At 36.3% G+C, this 17,545-nt stretch overlaps 1 protein-coding gene and 1 long non-coding RNA gene across 3 annotated transcripts in view; one reads left to right on the plus strand and one right to left on the minus strand.

The window, feature by feature from the left end:
- LOC144316311 (uncharacterized) overlaps positions 1 to 2,621 on the plus strand; it is a 32,449-nt gene extending 29,828 nt beyond the window's left edge. Inside the window, exon 5 of the long non-coding RNA XR_013382149.1 lies at positions 338 to 2,621. This is a non-coding gene — a long non-coding RNA (uncharacterized LOC144316311). The remainder of the gene's footprint in view (positions 1 to 337) is intronic.
- KCNK2 (potassium two pore domain channel subfamily K member 2) overlaps positions 1 to 17,545 on the minus strand; it is a 199,432-nt gene that overhangs the window by 158,699 nt on the left and 23,188 nt on the right. The window lies entirely within an intron of this gene.

Here is a 17,545-nt window from a genome sequence, read left to right on the forward strand (position 1 = left end):
ATTGGGGAATATAAAACACTTGTCTGAAGGTGGTATAAAAACACCCAGATATTGATTGATAAATCATAAGGGTTGCTCTACTGTTTGCTCAGGAATAATAGTAATCTACTTTAGGAGACAAAGTGTCATTGACATTTCTTAACACACTATTAACTAATTATCCAAGGTCAAACTTTCTGTCATATTTTAGATTTAATGATAAATTATGATAGTCATGTAATATGATTAAATAAGCAGTTCATCCAATCCAATCATCACAGAATTTTAATTCTACGTTCATTTTTCAAATTATAGGCCTGCCTCATTTTATCATACTTTGCTTTATTGTGCTTCACAGATATTGTGCTTTTTACAGACTGAAGTTTTGTGACAACCCTACATCAAGCAAGTCTATCAGCATCATTTTTCCAACCGCATTTGCTCACTTCATGTCTTTGTGTCACATTCTGGTACTTGTAATATTTCAAACTTTTCATTATTATTTTGTTATGGTGATCTGTGATTGGTGATCTTTGATGTTACTATTGTAATTGTTTTTGGGATGCTATGAATCAGGCACATATAACTTAATCAAGTAAATATTGTGTGTGTCCTGTGTGTGTTCCACTTACCGGCCGTTTCCAGTCTCTTTCCCTCTCCTCAGAACTCTCTATTCTCTGAGACACAACAGTATTTAAATTAGACCAGTAAATAGCCCTACAATGGCCTTTAAATGTTCAAGCAAAAGGAAGAGTCACCCGCACGCACCTGTCTCACTTCAAATCAGAAGCTAGAAATGATGCAGCTTAGTGGAAAAAGCATGTCGAAAGCCAAGATAGGATGAAAGCAAGGCCTTTTGCACCAGTTAGCCAAATTGTGAATGCAAAGGGAAAGTTCTTGAAGGAAGTTAAAAGTGCTACTCTGGTGAACATATGAATGATAAGAGAGTGAAACAGCCTACTGCTGATATGGAGAAAGTTTGAATGTCCTGGATAGAAGATCAAACCAACTACAATATTCCCCTAGGCCAAAGCCCAATTCAGGAAAAGCCCTAAGTCTTCAATTCTATGCAGGCTGAGAGAGGTAAGGAAGATGCAGAAGAAAATTTTGAAGTTAGCAGAGGTTGGTTCATGAGGCTTAAGGAAAAAAGCCATCTCTATAACATCAAAGTGCAAGGGGAAGCAGCAAGTGCTGAATATAGAAGCTGCAGCAAGTTATCCAGAAGATCTAGCTAAGAGAATTCATGAAGATAGCTACATTAAACAGCAGATTTTCAATGGAGGCAAAACTGTTCTTTGTCCATTATATATTCTTGGTTCCTTTGTAAGCAAATTAATTGACCATATATGTGTTATATGGGTTATTTCTGGACTTACTATTCTGTTCCATTGATCTATGTGTCTGTGTTTATGCCAGTATCATACAGTTTTGATTACTATACCTTTGTAATATAGATTGAAATCGGGGAGCATGATGCCTTCAATTATGTTCATCTTTTTCAAGATTGCTTTGACTATTCAGGATCTATTGTGGTTCTACACAAATTTCAGGATTGTTTTAGATCTGTGAAAAATGTGGGACACCTGGGCAGCTCAGCAGTTGAGCACCTCCCTTTGCCCAGGGCGTGATGCTGGAATCCCAGGATGGAGTCCCACATCGGGCTCTTTGCATAGAGCCTGCTTCTCTCTCTGCCTGTGTCTCTGCCTCTCTCTTTCTGTCTCTCATGAATAAATAAAAAAAATATTTTTAAAAATCTGTGAAAAATGCCATTGGAATTTGATTGGGATTGCATCGAATCTGTAGATTTCTTTGGGTAGTATGGACATGTTAACAATATTATTTCTTCTAGTCTATGAGCACTGAATATCTTTTCATTTATTTGCATTTTCTTCAACTTCTTTCATCAATGTCTTATTTAGAGTATAGGTCTTTCACTTGATTGAATTTATTCCCGGGTATTTTATACTTTTTGATGTAATTGTAAATAAGATTGTTCTCTTAATTTCTCCTTATGCTAGTTTGTTATTAGTATCTAGAAATGCGAGACATTTCTGTATATTGATTTCGTATCCTGCAACTTTACTGAACTCAGCCAGTAGTTCTAATGGGTTTTTGGTGGAATCTTTAGAGTTTCTTATATACAGTATGTACTCTACAGATAGTGACAGCTTTACTTCTTCCTTTCCTATTTTGTTTCTTTTTCTTGCCTTTCCTCTGGCTAGGACTTCTAGTACTATGTTGAGTAATAGTGGCAAGAGTAAGAATCCTTTTCTTGTGCCTGATCTTACAGGAAAAGCTTTTAGCTTTTCACCATTGAGTATGATATTAGCTGTGGGTTTGTTATTTATGACTTTTATTATGTTGAGGTACATTCCCTCTATACCCACTTTGTTGAGAATTTTATCATAAACTAATGTTGAATTTTGTCAAATACTTTTTCTGCATCTATTGAGATGATCATATGGTTTTTATCCTTCATTTTCTTAATGTGCTGTATCATGTTAATTAATTGTGGATATTGAACCTTCTTTGCATCAATAGAATAACACCTGATCATGATGTATGGTCCTTTTAATGTAATGTTGAATTTGCCCGTTTGCTAATATTTTGTTGAGGATTTTTACATACATTTTCATCAAAGATATTGGCTTATAATTTTCTTTTCTTGTGGCATGTTTGTCTGGTTTTGGTATCAGGGTAATTCTGGCTTTATAAAATGAGTTTGGAAGTGTTATCCTTCTATTTTTTGGAAGAATTTGAGGAGGATTAGTATTAATTCTTTGAATGTTTGGTTATATTAGTGATTTAAAGATATGGTTTCATAAGCATTCCTAGTATTTGGTAAAGACAAGTAAAAGCAAACTGAGTGGGAAGAACATACTAGAAATATTGAAAAGTGGTTTAAAGCACACATGCACTGAGAATAGTCTTTCTAAACAAGCCTTGATTGGTTTGTATGGAAAAGGCCAAAATGCCCTCCTTTGTAACTCAAAAAACATTCTGGTCAGGTAATGGTTTTCTTGTCTCCACATATTTCCTATGGTTTGCTATATCACTTGCTATTTATAGAAAGACACACTGGCAACCTGGAAACAGAACTTGCAGACTTTTTTTCATGTACATTAACTCATGGTTGGTGCACTCCTGTTCCCAGCAAATCTCAACCCTGGAAGGTATGCAATGCAACCTATAGAAGAATCAACCATTTCAAACATGCATTTGGTATATGTCTGGGTTTTAAGTTACACTGAACAGAATATAGTACCATTTATACTCATGTGATGAATTATGTGTCTGGATTATGTGGTGGAGGGATGGTGCTGAAAACAAAGCAACCTTTGAGACCTCTCAAATGTTTTTTTTTTTTTTTTTTCTTCAATTTGGCCTGGGGGCTTCAGGCATCAGAGCTAACATTTAAAAGGAGCCTTTCTGACTTGGAGGAGAAAGACTCAGAACTCCTTTTTACAGTCTCTTACTATCCAATTCCTTTCCACCAAAGAATGTAACATTGACAACTCCGAATAGAGGGAAATCTTAGCAATCATAGATTTCTTTTTTTTTTTTTGATAGATTTCTTTAATCATGGAATTAATACTAACAGAAATGGCAAAGCTCAAAAAGTATAGCTCCAGCTCAAAGATTAGAGACTTTGTGCTGTTTATGCCATCACTTATTTAAGGTGGAGGGCCATTGTGATTTACTAAGGCAGCATTGAAAGTCTTGATAAAAAATAGTCACAATACATGAAAGCAGAACACAATAGCCAGGGCTCTACATAGTTCACAAATCTTTCTCTAACTCTTTCTACCTTTGTAAGCTAGAAACAAAGTACAGAACAGAGAAAGTATTCAGTTATTTTTCCATTTTCCATTTTCTAGAATTTCCTGGTTAAAGTGATTTGAGTTCAAGTGTGGAAAGGTAACTTTTTCAGGTGAATTTTCTATTAAAAAAAAAAACCAACATACATTTAACATCTTGCACAGCTGTTATAATTTGCCTTGTCTATTTTTTTAAGTTCTTATTTATTTATTCATGAGACACCCCCCCCCCCCCCCCCCACACACACACAGAGGCAGAGACACAGGCAGAGGGAGAAACAGGATCCATGCAGGGAGCCCGACATGGGTCTCCAGGATCAGGCCCTGGGCTGAATGCAGCACTAAACCACTGAGCCATCTGGGCTACCCTGCCTTGTCTATTTTATATCTTCCCACCTATTTGTTTGTTTTTCCATTTATTCACTGCTAATTCAACACATTTTCCAATGTCTAACCTCGTGCCCTCATATATACGAGGACTTTAGACACTTGTCAATTAACTTATTTTTAATACCTCCTTATCCATCACCCAGAATATCTAGAACAGACACCAGTCACAGTCACTGCTCTCCCAGGATAATTTCCAGGAAATAGGTAGCATCCTCCTGCCTGAGAGTTTAGTTTTCCGTGTCTCTCCACTTGTTCAACTTGTTTCCATTTTATGATGAGAGCCTCAAGGTCACCATTAAATGGCCTAACCCAGAAATACAAAAACCAAAAAATCCTGCAAGGGAAGACATGGGAAGCTCTCATCCCTCTGGGTTTGGGGGAAGCAAGTAACCTATTGCTTATCTCCTACATCTAGCCAGTTGAGTTTGACATAACTACCATTTGCAGAGAAGAAGGAGAGGAATCTAGCCATGGATTCTAGACCATGGCAAGAACTTAGAGACCTATGTATAATTACTCTCATCCATAGAATGCTACTTAATTCTATGTGATAGTCATGGTGGAAAATCGTTCTCCCCCCACTTCCTTTTCATCACAGAACACCATTCATTGCTGATGCCGAAAACCTAGGGCACTATCCATTATCATGGATTCCTCTCCCACAACATCTAATCCAGGAAATCTCAACCTCAACACCATTGACATTTCAGGTTGGATAATTTTTGTTGTGAGAGGCTGTCCTGTTCACTGTAGGATGATTAGTAGCATTGCTGGCCTCTGTATACCACTAGGACTTCCCAGTCAGTCACGGCAACTAAAAATGTCCTCAAACAATTTCAAATATCCCCTGGAGGGTAAAAAAACATTTCCAGTTGAAAACCACTGAATCTAACAGTAAGCCCTGAAATTCCAAAATTTGTCCTGAATTCAAATATCTCCCACAAAATCCACATCTGGTCCAGGGCTCAGCCCTCAGCACTCACTTGGGCCACAGCAATGACTTCTCACTGCATTCCCTTCAGTACCTTTTCTGTTCCACAGTCAGTGTGATCTTTGAAAAAACTCAAGCAGATTCTATCATCTCTCTCTCTCTCTCTCTCTCTCTCTTAAAGATTCATCCATTTATTCATGAGAAACACAGAAAGAGAGAGAGGCAGAGACATGGGCAGAGGGAGAAGCAGGCTCCTTGCAGGGAGCCTGATGTGGGACTCGATCCCGAATCCCGAGATCACACCTGAGCTGAAGGCAGACGCTCAACCTCTGAGGCACCCAGGCATCCCTATCATATCTCTTTTAAAAAACTTCCAGTGGCTTCTCAAGACACTGGAACTATTCTCCATATCATCTCCTAACACTCTCCCTTCATTCATAGATCTCTAGTTTCACTGGCTGTATACCATTTTCCGAACATTGCCAGGTTCATTTACACACACTCTCCTTCGAATGATTTTTTTTGTCCTATTCAAAGGTTTGTTCCCATATCATTTTTTAGTGAGTTCCTCTCAGACCATCCTGTGTAAATAATTCTCCACTTCCCCAAATGCTGTATGCCATTACCTTGAGTTAATTTTCATTGTAGTTACGTCTCTCATCTCTGTTTGAAATGATACTACTCTTCATTGTCTTATCTACCATAATGCAAGCTCTAGAACATGAGGTATCTTGTTCTTGTTTACAGCTATATCTCCCGTGGCCCAGAGCAGTAACCTGGAATGTAATTGGTACTTAATAAATATTTGTTGAATAAATAAATTACTGAATGTCATAAATAATAATAAGTGCTTTCTGTTTGAAGAACATATTCTTGATTTTAAAATAACATGTAATATTTATATTATTAAATCTACTCAAAGAAATCCAAAGCTTTCTTATCTCACCCAGAGTTAGAGCAAAAGCACTTCCAATGACCTGCAAGATCCCGCGTGATCTAGACCACTACTATCTTCCCAACGTGATTTCCAAAGTGTTGCATCTCAACACTTTAGCCATATGCTGACATTCCTTCTATTCCTATAAATACCAAGTACATGCCCATTTCAGAACTTTTGCACCCACTGCTTTCCCAGCCTGAGTGCTTATACCAGATGTCCTAGGACTCACTGTCTCACATCCTTCGGGTTTTTGGTCAAGTGTCCTCTTGTCAGAAGGGCTAGTTCTGACTACTTTATATAGAATAGAAAGAAAGAAAACACTCTTGTCTACCATCAGCTTGGAGCTGTCCTAACTCTAGCAAAAGCATTCTCTTTTGTATATGAACAATTTTATAGAACACCAACATTAGACAAGGCTACTCTGTGATATGATAGATCAAGATATAAACAAGGCTACTCAGTAATTGTGTGTGAGCAGAGAGAGAATAAACATTGTCAAATATTCTCCTTGTCGCTGTTAATTATAAGTGGCTGCTCTCTATTCAGCCTCAGCCCCACTTACACTTAAAATTAAGATTATTAAGGCAGTCATAGAATTGCTTTAACTTTCTGACAGTAGTCAGTCAAAAGCAAAACCACATTTCCTTGAACCTTCCTTAAAACCACCTAACACAAGCTCAAATCCAGTAATAAGCCCCTCTTAATTAATAACCTTTTATTGAGATATTCCACAGTTCTCTATGGTGTTGTTTCCCTTGTTGCACAGTTAATAAACCAAACTTTGTACAACTACAGGTATGTTTATGGTGGATTTTGCCTGGAGGACATCAATAAAGCAACCTCTGACCTCAAAGAGCAATCTGTAAGACTAAGTAAAATGACCATATAACCCAGTTTTCTGGGAAAATCCAAGTTAATAAAGCCTTTCGTTTAATGTGTGCCATTAGGTCAATGCAATCTTTCATTCTCAAAAGTGTTTCAATTTGGAGGATAAATTATATAGTCATGATTCCTTTAATCTGCAATTTTTCACAAAAGTGTTTATCATCATCTGGAACATTATACATTTATTTGTCATGTTCTTTCTCTCTTCCTAGCCCCTTATTAGATTGTAAGTGGCATAGTACAAGAACTACCTATTTTCTTTATTGTTCTACCCCCATCACCTAAGAACAGTTCTTGACACACAGATGCTCCCAGTAAATATCTGTTTAATGAATTAACTAATGAAAAGTTATTATACTACAAGAAACCTTTGAATTATACACAACTTTAAAAAATTAGCCCAACACACAAAATTCAGTCATTTCTAAATATTACTGTGTAGAAATTGAAATTAAAATATGGTACCATTTATCTTTACTTAAAAGACAATGAAAACTTAGATTTACACTTGACAATATATGTACAGGATGTGCATGTTGAAGATTACAAATACTGATGGAAGAAATCAAAGAGGATTTAGAAAGCAGAAGTTCATGAATTGGAAGATTCAATGTAGTAAAGATGTCAGTTTTCCCCAGATTGAGCTATAGGCTTAATTAAAATTTCTATCAAAATCTCAGCAAGGCTTTTGTAGACATAAACAAGCTTATTCTAAAATTTATGTAGAAAGGTACAGGCTTTGGAATAGCAAAAACAATCTTGACATGTAAGAATAAAATAGAGGGAATCACTCTGATCTTTAGGCCTACTGTGAAGCTGTAGTAATAAAAACAGTGAAGGTTCATTGAACAGAATAGAAAATCAAGAAATAAACTCACATAAATATGCCCAACTGATTTTGCACAGAAATCTAAAAGCAATTTAATGGAAGAAGGATAGATAGCCTTTCCATCAAATGGGGCTAGATCAATTGTACTTCTGAGGGGGGATAAAAAAAAAAACAACAACCAAAACCCTTGAATTAAACCTCACACCTTATTCAAAAAGTAACTCAAAGTTAAACATGGATTTTCAAGTAAAATCTAAAACTGCACAACTTTTGGGGAAAAAAAATCTTTGGGGTCTTGGGCCATGCAAATAGTTCTTAGACTTGACGTCATGAAGTACAGACTATAAATGAAAAAATTAGTAACTCAGATGCCGTCAAAATTTTAGAAATGTTTGTTTTGTGAAAGATCCTGTTAAGGGATGAAAAGACAAGCTACAAAGTGGGAGAAAAAATTTGTAAATCGCATATCTGACCATGGGCTGTTATTTAAATACATAAAATTCTCTCAAAATCACAGTTTAAAAAATCCAATGTGAACATGGTCAAGGAGTTGCCTGGGTGGCTTAGTTGTTTAAGCGACCGACTCTTGATTTCAGCTCAGGTCATGATCACAGGGTTGTGAGATGGAGCCCCGAGTCAGGCTCTGCACTCACCTGGAGCCTGCTTAAGATTCTCCCTCTCCACAGCCCAGGTGGCTCAGCGGTTTAGCACCGCCTTCGGCCTAGGGCCTGATCCTGGAGACCTGGAATCGAGTCCCAAGTCCTGGAGACCTAGAATCGAGTCCCAAGTCGGGCTCCCTGTGTGGAGCCTGCTTTTCCCTCTGCCTGTCTCTCTCTCTCTCTCTCTCTGTGTCTCTCATGAATAAATAAATAAAATCTTAAAAAAAAAAAGAAGATGCTCTCTCTCTCTCTCTCCCTCTGCCTCTCCTCTGCTCTTTCTCTCTCTCTCTTAAAAAAGAGAGAGAGAGAGAAAATGGTCAAAAGACATGAAGAGACTTTCACTGAAGAGGATATACAGATGGCAAATAAGTACATGAAAATACGATTATCCTTGTTAAAGGTTATTTAGGAAATCCATTATGAAAATGCAAATTAAAAACACAATAATATAACGAGATATCACTATATACCTATCAGAGCAGCTAAAATAACACTTAGTGACAACATCAAATGTGGGCAAGGATGCGGAGAAACTGGATCGTTCATATATTGTTGATGGGAATGTAAAATGTTACACTCATTCTGGAAAACAGTTTGGCAGTTTCTTATGAAATAAAACATATAATTATCATATGACTCAGCAGTTATTCTCTTCAGTCTCAGAGAAATAATAAATATGTGTACACAAAAATCTATACATAATGTTCAGAGCAGTCCTACCCATAATAGCCAAACGGTGGAAACAATCCAAATGCTCTAAATGGGTGTAATCGTATAAACCGTGGTACATCATGTATGAGAGTACTACTCAGCAATGAAAGGTAAAAACTATTGATAAACACAAAACTTGGATGTATCTGCAGGTCTAGAGAAATTCTAGGTTTGGTGGACCAGCGAGGTAGATTTCAGTGATTGGGTGCTCAGCAGTCACAGCCCTAGCAAAGAAGGGAATACAATATACTCTGTGTGAAATACTAGTGGCCCATTTGAGCTGACTAGAATTTGAATCCAAAATCCTGCAAGATTAAAAATCCAAGAATGCAAGGGACTTTTTTGTTTTACTTGTTATTGTTTGTTTTGTTGCAAAGCATGCTTCTGTGCAGCATATAAGATCAGTCGGTGTTAGAAATATATTCAGGGGGACGCCTGGGTGGCTCAGCGGTTGAGCACCTGCCCTTGGCTCAGGGCGTGATCCACGGTCTCAGGATCGAGTCCCACATCAGGCTCCCTACCTGGAGCCTGCTTCTCCCTCTGCCTACGTCTCTGCCTTTCTCTCTCTATGTCTTTCATGAATAAGTAAATAAAATCTTTTAAAAATATATATATTCAGGAAACGACAAGGGCTATGGAAATTTCATGTGAAACTTCCCTTTGAATCACTAAGCATGTCAAAGAGCAATAACAAAACCTCTTACTGCTGGAGACTCTCAGGAAGGCTGTAGAGTGAATGTTACCCATACTTTGCTTGGAGTGGAAACACAAGAGACTTTTTAGAATATTTTTCTTTCATTTTTAGGTTAAGTGCTACACTGATGACTTAGAGTCGATGCCAAGTTCGTGATTTACAAAAAGGAAAAAGCAAATCACTCCTTTTTGCAACTAGTAGTGATGTATCTGTTGAAGAATAATTATGCTCAGTTCTGTGTTCATTCCTGGTATGGAAGAGAAGTCATATTGTCACAATCCAGGGACATCACTATATAAAAAACCCAGGAGTATATTTGAAGGTTTGTCAAAATTAAAGTGAATAAACTGAATTGGAAAATATATTATTGGAATGTTCACTGACATTATTCCAAAAATGCTGTGTTTGTGATTGATATTCTTAGTAAAATTAAATGAAGAAAACTTAATGTTTTGGGAGATTCCCGGCATTTTCATGTGCAAACACTGGCCTCCAAACCACAGTGTTTATTTGCCTCATTTCATACAGATCCGGCCATGTTCACAAAATTCTTCTGTCAACATACAGAAAACATATCTGTATTGTGATATTTAACTCTGTGGAGTGATTGCTATAGGAAAATATGTTTAATCAGATCTGTGACCAAAAAAAAAAAAAAATCTATAGTTTCTGCATTGTTAAAGCAAGGAGAAAAGTTTAAGTAAGCCCAAATGTAAAAAGCAATTTTTAAAAGAGCTTGGCAAATTTTCCAGAGATATTTGAAGTTCTAGTGCATTAATAGAGAACACAAACACCATATCATTGCTTAATATGTATCTATTGCTTAACCATGTGTATTGTGAAATTATGATCAAGATCAGGGACTCAGGAATCAAAGAGCTCCAGGTTCAAATCTAGATTCTGTCGTTTGCCCTGATGTGTGATTTGGGTCAAGTTAGTTAATCTCTCAAGGTCTCAGTTCCTATATCTTGTTAAACCTCATTCTAAAATAAAGATTCAGTTGTTTTGAAAATTAAGTCAGCAAATTCAAAGAAGCCAAAGTTCTCTGTCTTTCAAAATTAATGCAAAATGCTTAGCATAATAGCCACATGATAGGTGTTCAATGAAGTACTATTTTTATCACTATGGTGCAAACCAACTGTTACTATAGGAATTAATGCTAATGTATCCCATATTCTGTGAAAAAAATCTTCTCAAGTAAAACATTAAATTATATTTAATTTTTGTGTAAATTGAACTCAGGTAATATTTTCCTATCATGATGCTGAAATTTCTCATTTCAAATTTTATAAGAAGCCATATTTTTAGTTATTTTCAATCTTTTCCAGGCTCTATCTAAAAAATTTTGAAATTAAGTTTGACTTGTTCATCTTAGATAATTGCTAGAAAACCACTATAAAGACAGATATTAGTTTCTTTTTTGCCACCAAACACTGAAATTGATGTACACTCTGCTCAATCATTCTTCCTTGGATAGAAAAGCTTGTGACAAGCAAGCAAGATCAAGGCTCAAATTTATATCACATGGTAAGGTCGACAAAAATATATCTTTTGATGTAAAATTTATTCTACCATTACCTTAATTTTTAAGTCATGTTACTTACATATTTTTAAATTTCATATAATATAAAAGGAGGAGATAAAATTTTGTTTATATAGAAGATTACAGGTTTTAAAAGGCTGAGAAAACTGATCTGAGCCTATGAATTTGGTAATAATTCAACAAAACCTATATCTTTTTTTTATAAGGTCAGCTTTCTTCTAACATTGCTATATGTAATTATTTGCCTATGATTTTTCAAAGTTGAAAGATACAGAACTAGTATTCTCTACAGAAAATGCAGTCTCCATAAGTTCCATATTCTTATGTAAGATCAAATTTGACCTTAGCCAAATATAGTTCACCTGGAAATCATTAAATTGATATAACATTGAAAATTAAGTGCATGAATATTTATATATTTAATCTTTGAAGATTTTTCTTAGATACCTATATATACATACATATGTGTGTGTGTGTGTATATATATATATATATATATATATATATATATATAATGCCAAAGGCTATCTCTATAAAATGTAGAGCTGTTGTATTTCTCAAACAGTATTTTCCTAATCAAAACCATTTGTTAGCAGAGATTTTTATTCACCCCAGGGGACAATTCCATTAGGCTCTATTTTCCTGGCTATGACCTAGAATTTACAGTCTGAGTATAGCTTAAGATCTAAATATTTGCGAATCACTCCTGTATTGTAACTAATTTTTGTTATAATAGATTTTTCCATGATTACTTGAACTATTAATATGAATAATCAATCATACAGAAAGCTGTAGAATTCCACTTGTTACATTCTAGAGTTGTTTTTACAACATAATGGATGTGTGTGTTTTGCCAATAGTGAGTCCTTCAACAGGGCAATTACTACAAATTGACTGTACCAATATTAGCATCAAGGGACATATTCATAGAACACACATCAACACCCTTATGGAAGTCATACATTTGCTAGCATGGCAAAATGAGGACCAAGAGAATGGAGAATTTTATTTATAGGTGAGTGCCCAGGAAAACCTATCAAGAACACATAGACCACCTTGGAAAACTATTCAAGGGCATTTTTTTATTTTAAAAATTATTCAAGGCCAAACTATACATAGATGGAAGAACAGGACTTTGAGATAATAATTCAAGGACAGATTTTCAGATGCTATCTATCAAATGAAGCCAAGGTTATATGCATATTTTGAGTTATTTCATATGCAATTTAGGAAAAAACCCAAGATATGCATAATCCTTAAACATTTTTATCTCAAGTATTACTCACAAGGTCATCCTTTGATGAACAGCAACAAGCAAGATTACAGTTCTCTTTGAATTTTAGTTTGCAAAGGAAAATTGTCACATTCAGAAAAGAGATTATATCTCTCTGGCAGCTTATACAGGGACATAATTAATGTCACAGACAAATTACTTCACCCAGCCATATTGAGTTTCATGTGAGACCACTAAGGTTTATTTTATTTATTTGAATAGTCACGACCTCATAGGTTAGCTAATCCCAAATTTGTGTTTAATGCTTCATCTTTTTTTTTTTTTTTTCAAGTGGGCTCCAGCGCAAGGCTTGAACTCAGGGCCCTGAGATCAAGACCTGAGCTGAGATCAAGAGTCAGATGCTGGGGGATCCCTGGGTGGCTCAGCGGTTTGGCACCTGTCCTTGGCCCAGGGCGCGATACTGGACTCCCAAAATCGAGTCCCATGTCGGGCTCCCAGAATGGAGCCTGCTTCTCCCTCCTCCTGTGTCTCTGCCTCTATCTCTCTTTCTGTCTCTCTCTCATGAATTAAAAAAAAAAAAAAAAGAGTCAGATGCTTAAGAGACTGAGTCATCCAGGTGCCCCTTATGCTTCATCTTTTCAGAAGTTCTTGCCAACTCACAATCAACACATACACACACACTCCCAGGTGTCTGGTTAGAGAACACCACTATGGCCAATCAGGATCTCCTGTTATGGCCCAATTGTCATATCTTCCCATCAAATTGTGTCCTTTTGTTGTCCCTTTTCAGGGTATTACTTTTTACTGCATGGGTGTGACAGTAGGATATAACTGGTTATCAATTAAGTACGTAGATTAATAGGTTAGTTTGCCAAGCAACCATAGATATTACTATGCTCACTTTTCTAACTGAGAAAATTGGGACTCAGAAAACTGGCTTCAAACCCAGGTCTCCCAGGTAAAAAATCTTATCCACTTTCAATTATATCACCCTTTCCAAAGTGTGTTTTAGGATATTAATAGGTATTTTGTTCAAATAAAACTGGGAACTGCTGGGGTTTTATTAAAATTGACAGTTTCTTCATTATCAGAATTCCCAGAGCAAATAAGGTTTACAAATTACTAAGAGAAGGTACAAATTACTTATTGTTTATACTAATTCCTAAGTATTAATATGTAGTCAACCTTTCTCCTGACTCAGACTGCATTTTCCTGAATGTACTTTGGGAAAAATAGCACTGAAATATATGTGTTCTTCTGTGTTCATTGATTTATTGTATTCAAAGAGCCTATACAATTTGCAAACTTGTGTTCTTCTTCAATTTAACAAAGTTTTATTCTATTATTTCTTAATCATTATCTTGACTTATCCTCCTATCCTCTACATATTTTGGGAATCCTTATACATCTAACTTTCTCTTGTCTTTTCCATAATGTTAATATTTTTTGGCATCATGTATGGATATCTTGAATTTGTCATCTACCTTTCTAACTCAACTTTGGGGTACTAACTTGCTGTTTACTACCCAAGGTGTGTTTTATTTTATTTTTTATTGTGGTAAAATATATATAACATAAAATTTACATTTTAACTGTTTTTAAGTGTGCAATTCTGTGGCATTAAGTATATACACATTGTTATACAACAAGGCCATACTTCTCCAGAACCTTCTTATCTTCCCAAATTGAAAGTCTATACTCATTGAATATTAACTCCCCATTCCTTCTCCTCCCCTGACCCCACCCCTGGAAACCACCTGTCTACTCTGTAAATTTGACTAATCTAGGTACCTCATATAACTAGAATCATATAGTATTTCTCCTTTTGTTACTGGTTATTTCACTGAGCGTAGGCCTACAGGGCTCATCTATATTGTGGCATGTGTAACAACACATCCTTTTCAATGCTAAATAATATTCCATTGTCTGTAGGTGCTACATTTTGTTTATCATGCGTGTGTTGATGGACATTCTTGTTGCCTTCCTTTTGGCTATTATGGATAATGCAACTATGGACACTGGTGCACAAGTATCTGTTTGATTACCTGCCTTCAATTCTTTGGGGTATATACCAGTCATGGAATTGCTGGATCATGTGGTAATTCTATATTTAATTTTTGAAGAACTGCCATGCAATTTTTTATAGCAGCTGCAACATTTATATTCCTACTGAGAGTGCTCAAGGATTCCAATTTTTTCACATCCTCTGTGACACTTGTTATTTTATTTTTTGTTTGTTTGTTTATAATAGTCACTTAGTGGCTATGAAGTGATATGTGTTTTAAGGATCAATTCAAATACCAGTTGTGTTAGCCCCTGAAGACATGCACCTGTTTACCATGATCATAGGTACCTACCAAAGGATTTGGTACATACTGGATGATTTGTAAACATTTATTACATAGTTAGAGATAAGATTAGATTCAAGGAGAAAGTCTAGAATGGAAAGATGAGTTTGTACTTTGTCCATTGGTTAAGCGGGAGCCACTGTGAATTTAGAAAAAGTAAATGAGGTAAAAAATGGGTATTTGTTTTGGGAAAAGTTTTCTGGAGGTGAGACCATGTAGGAAACGGCAAGACCAGTCATGAATTCATGAGAGAATGAATTAGAGTGAAATCAACCCAAGAGGGTTTGTAAAATAAGATCAAGAATCTGACAAAAAAGAAGTAAAAGATGACTCTAAGCTTAGCATCTTGGGTGATTATCAAGCAAGATGGCTGCTGACAGAAAATTTTAAACTGAATGTAAAGACAATGTGTTTGTACTTTCTATCCTTCTGCTATTACTCTTAGGCAAATCAGCTCAGGATTCTCTGGGTCCCTCCATTCTACTTCTGCTGATGCCCTTTCTCAAGGTTATATTTTGGACAAGAATATGCTCTTCTTCATGTCTGCTAACCATTGGCCTTTTGTCTCCATCACTGACACATCTTACAAAACTCTAGCTTCTATAGGAGCTTTCCCAAATTTCTATTCCTATCCTTTGTTTTCTAAAACAATGTCTGCAATAAAACAGCCTCTCTGGACAAGCCATGCCCCCAAGTGAAATTAAATGATTTCTTCAGCACTTGTTCTTTGTCCTTATGTCTTCTCTATGACTTTATTCATAAATACTGTTTGTGAAACTGTGAACTTCCACAGAAAAAAAGACATTTTTTTCAGTATGCTTCTGAAAAGCCCCAAACCTGATACTCTAGACAAAATCACGTTGTACAGGTTATGCTCCTTCCTGATTAAATTACATATCTCAGAATAAACTTGTAAACTTCTTGATTCATCTGAAATTCATCAACAGTAGAAATGATGCTTTAATTCTCTCTATCTCCCCAGGCACATCTAAACTAATCAGAACACAGTTTTGAAAACAAATAACTGAGTTTAAAAACCAACATTTTTGGTAAAATATATTAAAATTTGACTATATGATTTTCTTGAGCGTCCATATTAATGATAGATAGGGACAGCCTGAAGCACAGAAAATTGCCAAATTCCATTTTAGGGGGAAAAAAAAGTTGCCCTTGGGCAGCCCTGGTGGCTCAGTGGTTTAGCGCCACCTTCAGCCCAGGGCTGATCCTGGAGACCCTGGATCAAGTCCCACGTCAGGCTGCCTGCATGGAGCCTGCTTCTCCCTCTGCCTGTGTCTGTGTCTCTCTCTCTGTGTGTGTGTCTCTCATGAATGAAAAAATCAATCAATCAATCAATCAATCAATCTTAAAAAAAAGTTGCCCTTTCCTATCACCTTGAATCAGTTGCTCGCAAGAAACAAAATTTATGTCTGAGTTTCACATCATCTCATATTCTCTGAGCTCTTCTCACCAGCTAACTACAAGCTAGCACACATGATAATCCAGGCACTCTGTTAAGCACTGTATATGTACTATCATATTTAATTCTACTATCATATTTAACTTTTGGAAGTGGCTTTTATTATCCTCCATTTACAGATAAGAAAAATGAGGTTTTGTGAGGAAAATAATTTACTCAAAGTAAATCCCTAAGAAGTGGCAGAGCTACTTACTTAAGCTCCCCAAATATAACAAAATGGAAAAATGGAATGAGGCATAATCTTCTCACTGAGCATTTGGCTTCTGAAACATTGACCACTGATGCTGAACTTCTAATGGTTTTTCTTAATCCAGCTAGAAATAAGCTAGGCAATAAGGATAGGGGAGAGAAACATAAAATAAATAAATAAATAAATAAATAAATAAATAAATAAATAAATAAATAAATATTGAAAAGGAAGGCAAGCCTTGGGTCAAAGGTCTTAGCCTTGCACAAGTCTGTTTTGCTTGGCTGGCTCTGAGTCAGGGAAGGATTGCGGAGCGTCCACACAGGACATAGTCCCTTCTTGTCTGCAGAGCACAGATGCTGTGCAATCAACGGTTTCATGTCAAATGTCTTATTTGATCCTTCAACAGCCGTTAGAGCTGACATGTCTGGTGGATATTATTCTCACCTGGTGTAGTGCTGGCGGGCACTGAAAATTGATAGCTGGCTGAATCCCAGTTGGACATGAACAAACTGGTTTGCCTGAGACCTCACAGCGAGGAAGTAGCCACACTGTCTAAAATCCCAAACAGCCTCCTCCTATATCATTCCACTTCACTTCTAGTGACACTGACTTCCTCACTTCATAAGCAAAGACTTCCACTAAGTGACTCAGTCTTTCTGTTTATGTGATGTCCCAGGATCCCAGGGCTCATAGAGTTGTGTAAATGGCTACTCTGAAGGGTTAACTATCTTTACCAGTATCGCATAGTTACTTAGAAGCCCATCCTATATAAAGAATGTTGACCTTGTTTATTTTTTTCTAAAGATTGTATTTATTTATTTGAGAGAGAGAGAGAGAGAGCACAAGCAAGGGGAAGGGCAGATGGAGAAGCAGCAGCAGACTCCTGGTTGAGCAGGGAGCCCAAAGTGGGACTTGAT

Source organism: Canis aureus, chromosome 6 (genome assembly GCF_053574225.1).
Source record: "Canis aureus isolate CA01 chromosome 6, VMU_Caureus_v.1.0, whole genome shotgun sequence".
NCBI classification, from domain to species: Eukaryota; Metazoa; Chordata; class Mammalia; order Carnivora; family Canidae; genus Canis; species Canis aureus.